The following is a 6,421-nucleotide window of genomic DNA, read 5'->3' on the forward strand; positions in this document are numbered from 1 at the left end:
TGTGTATTGAATTACAATATGGAATGCGTTAGTTAGTAAAATGTATGCTGTTTTTTTGTGTGGTATTAAGTTTATAATTGGCCTCAACATGGACATGCATATTCGCCACATGAGGGGAAATGGTGTGCATGCATTCGGTTAGAGGCAAGCATATTGATGCCTATTCTTGGCTTAGAAAATCCGCTAAGGAGAGTACTAACTAATGTGTTGAGTTGATTCATGATTTCCGTACATATGTGACTTTAATGTCTAATGAAAATATGTGGGCTAAGTACCTTGAATTCCTCTTCGATGCTCAAATGATAAAACCAATTTATTTGTTAAATTAAGCTCAAGAGCAAAGGGAGCTAAATCCGATAAGGGAAGGAAAAAGTCGTCGAATAGCATCGAAATCGTTCGACCACGTCCGAGGTAAGTTCTCGAGTAATGGAACTTAGATTATGATTTGATTAGATCATGCTCTTTGTGTGTGGCTATTGAGCCGAAATTGCAAATGTGATAAGTGACTTGTGTTTGAATTTTGCTAATGAGAATGAAATACGAATGTGTCATGATTTATTGATAATTGGGCTTGGCTATTTGAATGATGTCCGGCTAAGTCCCGAAGGCTTTGTGTTAAGTGACCATATCCGGACTAAGATCCGGGCGTTAAATGCGAGTTAATAAATCCGGGTTAAGCCGAAGGCATTTGTGCGAGTTAATAAATCCGGGTTAAGCCCAAGGCATTTGTGCGAGTTACTAAACCGGGTTAAGTCCCGAAGGCATTCGTGCGAAGTTACTATAACCGGGTTTGTCCCAAGGCATTTGAGCTAGTCGTTATATCCGGTTAAATTCAAGGTACGTGATTCGAGAACGGCGTTCGTGCTGTAAAAATTTCAGTTAATATGCTTGAAAAATTCCAGCAATGAGGTATGTTCGTATGTGCTTGAAATTAGTTGATTCCTTGAATGATATTCGCCGATCGAGTAATGAGCTTCCGGTATTTGGCTAAGATGATCCCTTATGTATGAATATAGGGGTTGGAATGTGAAATAAGTATGACATTGAGAATTTGTGCATACTGAAATTATCCGTTAGCTATATGATTGCTATGCTTTTGTTGTGCTGGAATCCCTTGCTCAAACTTACTAAGCATAAATTGCTTACTCCGTTTCTCTGTTTCTCTGCTTTATAGATTTTGCTCGTTAGCTATCGGATTCGGGATCATCGAGTCAAGTCATCCACACTATCAAAGCCCTTTTGGTATTCTTTTAGTTGAACTCCGGATATGGCATGTATAGGACTACCCTTTGCTGTTTTTCAAATACGTTTTGTGATGTATGTGTGTACAGCCATGCGAAAATAGCTCGTAAAAGTGGGGTATGGCATTAGACTATTTGTGTTTATGTATATATGTATGGTTTCATGATGTGAGCATGGACTGGAATGGAAGTGTTAGGCAAATGATCAGCCATTGGAATGGCTAAATATGAGTATATGTGGACCTATGTATGACAAAACTCTAGTTGGTCCATAGAAACCACGAAATAGGTAAAGTTTACCTTGAAAACAGATACGGACAGCAGCAGTGGTGAGCATTTGAAAAATCACTAAAATTTGTAGGAATGGAATTAAATAGTGAATAAATTATTTAAATGAACCTTGATGAATCTACTTTCATATGGAAGAAACGAAACGGTCATATGAGTTATATGTTAAGAGATATTAAAGTTCTCGTGAAACAGGGCCAGAACGGTTTCTGGATCCCCTGTTCCGAATTTGGAAATTCATTTTAAATTAACCAGAGATGATTAGGAGTCATGCCATATATGTATAGATTCCTCTTTGAGTCTAGTTTCTAAAGAAACAAACAGCATCAGTATTGAAGATCTGTACAGGAAGATATCCAATTCGTAATGCATAAAGGTCTGTGCAGTCGAACCTTGGAATAGGGGAGACTTTAACTAATAAACTGTACTAATTGGCTCAACCAAAAATTCTAGAAAAAAATATGTAGATGGACATATGAGTCTAGTTTCGGGGAAAAATTACGAAACTGATTTTTGAGTTTTGAAACTCAAGATATGATTTTTAAGGCGACAGTGATGCAGTAACCAGCTTGTCTGGAAATTTTTAAATGGACAGTGAAAATGATTAAGTTAAGTTTGTGTGCACCTTGTGTTCGACTCCGGTAACGGACTCGGGCACGGGGTGTTACAATTTTATTGGTATCAGAGCTATGATTTAGTCGATTCTAGGACTACCGTAATGCGTTTGGGTCTAGCTATACATGCCATTTTATGTGATTATTTGATAGTGTGGTGATTTCGACGCTTGAATTTGTGTTTATTTATAGTAATGGATCCCGATCCCAACCGAAAGCGATAGCTGATGATGTGGAGAGTGTGGCGCTGCTCCCAAGAAAGGGACAGCGCCACGGACTCTCAACCTATTGCTAGCAATCCGAATGATGAGGCTAGGCAAGCCTTTTATAGCGTGATGAATGATTGGTTTAACCAATACATTCGAACTAACACTACTGCTCCACAACCTCCATTCCCGACTAATACAACCCCGCACCTACAATGCCTCCGATGAATCGACCAAATAAGGTCGAATAAGCCCCGATTGATAGAATCCGAAACATGGGGCTACTGAATTTAAAGCTACAGATAGTGATGATGCCGAGCAAGCTGAATTTTGGTTGGACAACACTATCCGGCACTCGATGAGCTATCTTGTGCGCCCGATGAATGTCTAAAGTGTACTATCTCCTTGCTACGTGTATTGGTGGAGTACTCGACTTCACAGTGCCGAGAGCAAGTAACTTGGGAGTTTTTCCAAACTGAGTTTTGGAAAAGTATATCGATCGAGATTCATGGATCAAAACGGAAGGAATTTCTTGAACTTAAACAAGGTTCCATGCTCATACCGACTATGAACGAAAGTTTGTGAGGCTTAGCCAGACATGCGAGAATGCATTTCTTCGAAGTCGTGATGTGTAAATGCTTCAAGATGGACCTAATGATGATATAAAGTCAGTATGTTGCCATTTTGGAAATCCGAGAGTTTGTGGCTCTTGTCGAGCGAGCATGCAAAGCCGAGGAGCTCAAGATGGAGAAAAGGAAAGTGAAGTGGGAGCAAGGGAGTTTCAGAAGAGGTCTTGGGAAGCCCTTCCCACATCATCAAAGAAATTTAGAGATGGCTTAGGCCGATCTAGAGACACTTTGGGCTTTACTAGACGAGACCGCGATCGACCCCCTATGGGCACGCTGAGTCACTTCTATTGCCGGTGTTGGCAATGATCATCGAGACGAACGAGTGCCAATATTGTGGCAAATGGCATTACGGAGTTGTAGATTCCGTGACCGCTCCTGTTACAAATGCGGATCATCGACCACTTCATTAAAGATTGCCCGAGGTTGTCCGAATGAATGTAGATCGAGTGGGAAACCGAGCGCTACCACACTCGAGGTAGACCATCTAGAAGTACGGCAATACTAGTGGTGGTCGAGAGGATCTAGAGATGCTACGACCAGATCCGAGGCTCGGCGCTCTGCTAGGGCTTATGCCATACGCCAGACGTGAGGATGCTTCCTCGCCGGATGTTATTACCCAGACTTTCACTCTCTTTGATACTAATGTGATTGCTTTGATTGACCTGGTTCTACTCATTCTTATATATGCGAAACCTTAGCATCCAAGAAGACTTTACCTATTGAGTCTCTCGAGTTCGTAATTCGGTGTCAAATCCCTTGGGTCGTTACGTGCTTTCGTCGACAAAGTGTGTAAGAAATGCCCCTAGTAATTCGAGATTCCTATTTTCCGCGGACTTGATGTCTGTTGCCGCTTGATGAATTTGATGTTATACTCGGTTTAGATTGGTTGACCGTGCATGATGCGGTTGTGAATTGCAAAAGCAAGACTATTGATTTAAGGTGCGCAAATAACGAGATGATTCAATTGAGTCTACGGACTTGAAGGGTTGCCAATCGTAATATCATCAATGTTGGCCCGTAAATATGTAAGAAAAGGGTGCGAAGCATACCTTGCGTATGTACTTGATGATAAGGAGTTAGAAATAAAACTCGAATCTGCGGTGGTTTGTGAATACCCGGATGTTTTTCCCAAGAATTACCGGTTTGCCACTGCTCGGAGGTAGAGTTTGGTATTGAGCTTATACCGGACCACACCGATTTCGATAGCTCCGTGATCGTATGGCACCAACGAAATTAAAGGAGTTGAAAGCTCGCTTGCAAGAGTTGGTGGATAGAGGTTTTGCTCGCCGAGTTTTTCACCTTGGGTGCACCGGTGTTGTTTGTGAAAAGAAGGACGGAACCATGAGGTTGTGCATCGACTATCGTCGACAATAAAGTGACAATAAAGAACAAATATCCGTTATCACGTATCGATGATTTGTTCGATCAACTGAAGGAGCCTCGGTGTTCTCAAAAATAGATTTGAGATCGGGCTATTATCGATTCTTGAATCCGAGATTCGGATATACCCAAACCGCCTTGAACGAGATATGGTCACTACGAGTTCTTAGTGATGCCGCTTGGGCTCACTAATGCCCTCGCGGTATTTATGGATTTGATGAATCGGATCTTCGACCGCATTTGGATCGGTTCGTAGTTGTGTTCATTGACGACATCTTGGTCTATTCAAGAGATGAGACCGAACATGCGAGCACCGAGATTAGTGTTGCAAATATTACGGGATAAGCGCTTATATGCTAAGTTCGGCAAGTGTGAGTTCGGTTAAGAGAGGTTAGCTTCTTGGGTCATGTGGTATCTCGATCGGTATTCGAGTCGACCGAGTAAAATTTCAGCCATACTTAACTGGAAGCCTCCGAGAAATATTATCGAGGTTCGAGCTTTTTGGGACTCCGCCACATTACCGACGGTTTGTAAAAGGATTCTCGATGATAGCCACACCCATGACGAAACCGCTTGAAAGATGTCAAGTTTGAATGGACGAAAAAGTGTCGAAAAGTTTCGATCAATTGAAAACTCATTTGACTAAGCTCCAAGATTAGTGCAGCCGAATCGGCAAAGAGTTTGTCATCTATAGTGACGCCTCCCTACTTGGGTTAGGTTGCGTATTGATGCAAGAAGGTCGAGTTGTGGCCTATCGTCGAGACAATTAAAGCCACATGAGAAAAATTATCCGACCCATGATCTCGAAGTTGGTCGCCATCGTATTCGCCTTAAAGATATGGCGACATTACTTATTTGGTGAGAAGTGCCATGTGTATTCGGATCACAAAAGTCTCAAATATTTGATGACTCAAAGAGACTTAAATCTGCGACAAAGACGTTGGCTCGAGTTGTTAAAAGATTATGAGCTTGTCATTGATTATCACCCGGGAAAGGCTAATGTGGTTGCGGATGCCTTAAGCCGGAAATCACTGTTTGCTTTATGAGCGATGAATATACACTTGTCTATTCTACCCGACAATGTGTTAGTAGCCGAATTAAAGGCCAAACCATCATTGATTCGTCAAATTCGTGAAGCTCAGAAAGTCGACGATAAGTTGGTTGCAAGACGGGCTGAATGTGTTCCGAAGGTGGAATCAGAGTTTCAAGTTGATGATGACGATTGTTTGAGGTTCAGAAATCGTTTGTGTATTCCAAGAAATTCAGAACTTATTTCGATAATTCTGAACGAATCCCATTGTAGCCGAATGGAAATCCACCCGGGAAGTACGAAGATGTACAACGATTTGAAACGTCGTTTAATATGTCAACAAGTGAAAGCGGAACATCAAGTGCCTTCAGGATTACTTCAGCCGATTACGATACCCGAGTGGAAATGGGATCGAGTCACAATGGACTTTGTGTCCGGACTGCCATTGTCAGCAAGTAAAAAGGATGCGATTTGGGTTGTTGTTGATAGACTGACTAAGTCGGCTCACTTTATCCCCGTACGTACGGACTCTTCATTGGATAAACTTGCTGAATTGTATGTTTCTCAGATTGTGAGATTACACGGGGTACCTATTTCTATTGTATCGGATAGAGATCCGAGATTCACCTCGCGATTTTGGAAGAAATTGCAAGAAGCCTTGGGCACCAAGTTGCATTTTAGCACCGCTTTTCACCCCCAAACCGATGGTCAATCCGAGCGGATAATTCAGATACTTGAGGATATGTTGAGATGTTGCATCCTCGAGTTCAGTGGCTCATGGGAACTGTAACACCCCGAACCCGAGACCATCGCCGGTGTCGGACACGAGGGGTTAACGAGACAAATCCTCTTAAAGTACCGACCAATTTGGCATTTCCGGACAGGCTGGAAAACTGCGTCACTGTCGCCTTAAAAATCATATCTCGAGTTTCAAAACTCAGAAACAGATTCCGTAAATTTTCCCTGAATTTAGACTCATATATCCATCCATGGATTTATTTATAGAATTTTTGGTTGGGCCAATTGGTACAGT

This window comes from Gossypium arboreum, chromosome 13 (genome assembly GCF_025698485.1).
Source record: "Gossypium arboreum isolate Shixiya-1 chromosome 13, ASM2569848v2, whole genome shotgun sequence".
In the NCBI taxonomy this organism is placed as follows: domain Eukaryota; kingdom Viridiplantae; phylum Streptophyta; class Magnoliopsida; order Malvales; family Malvaceae; genus Gossypium; species Gossypium arboreum.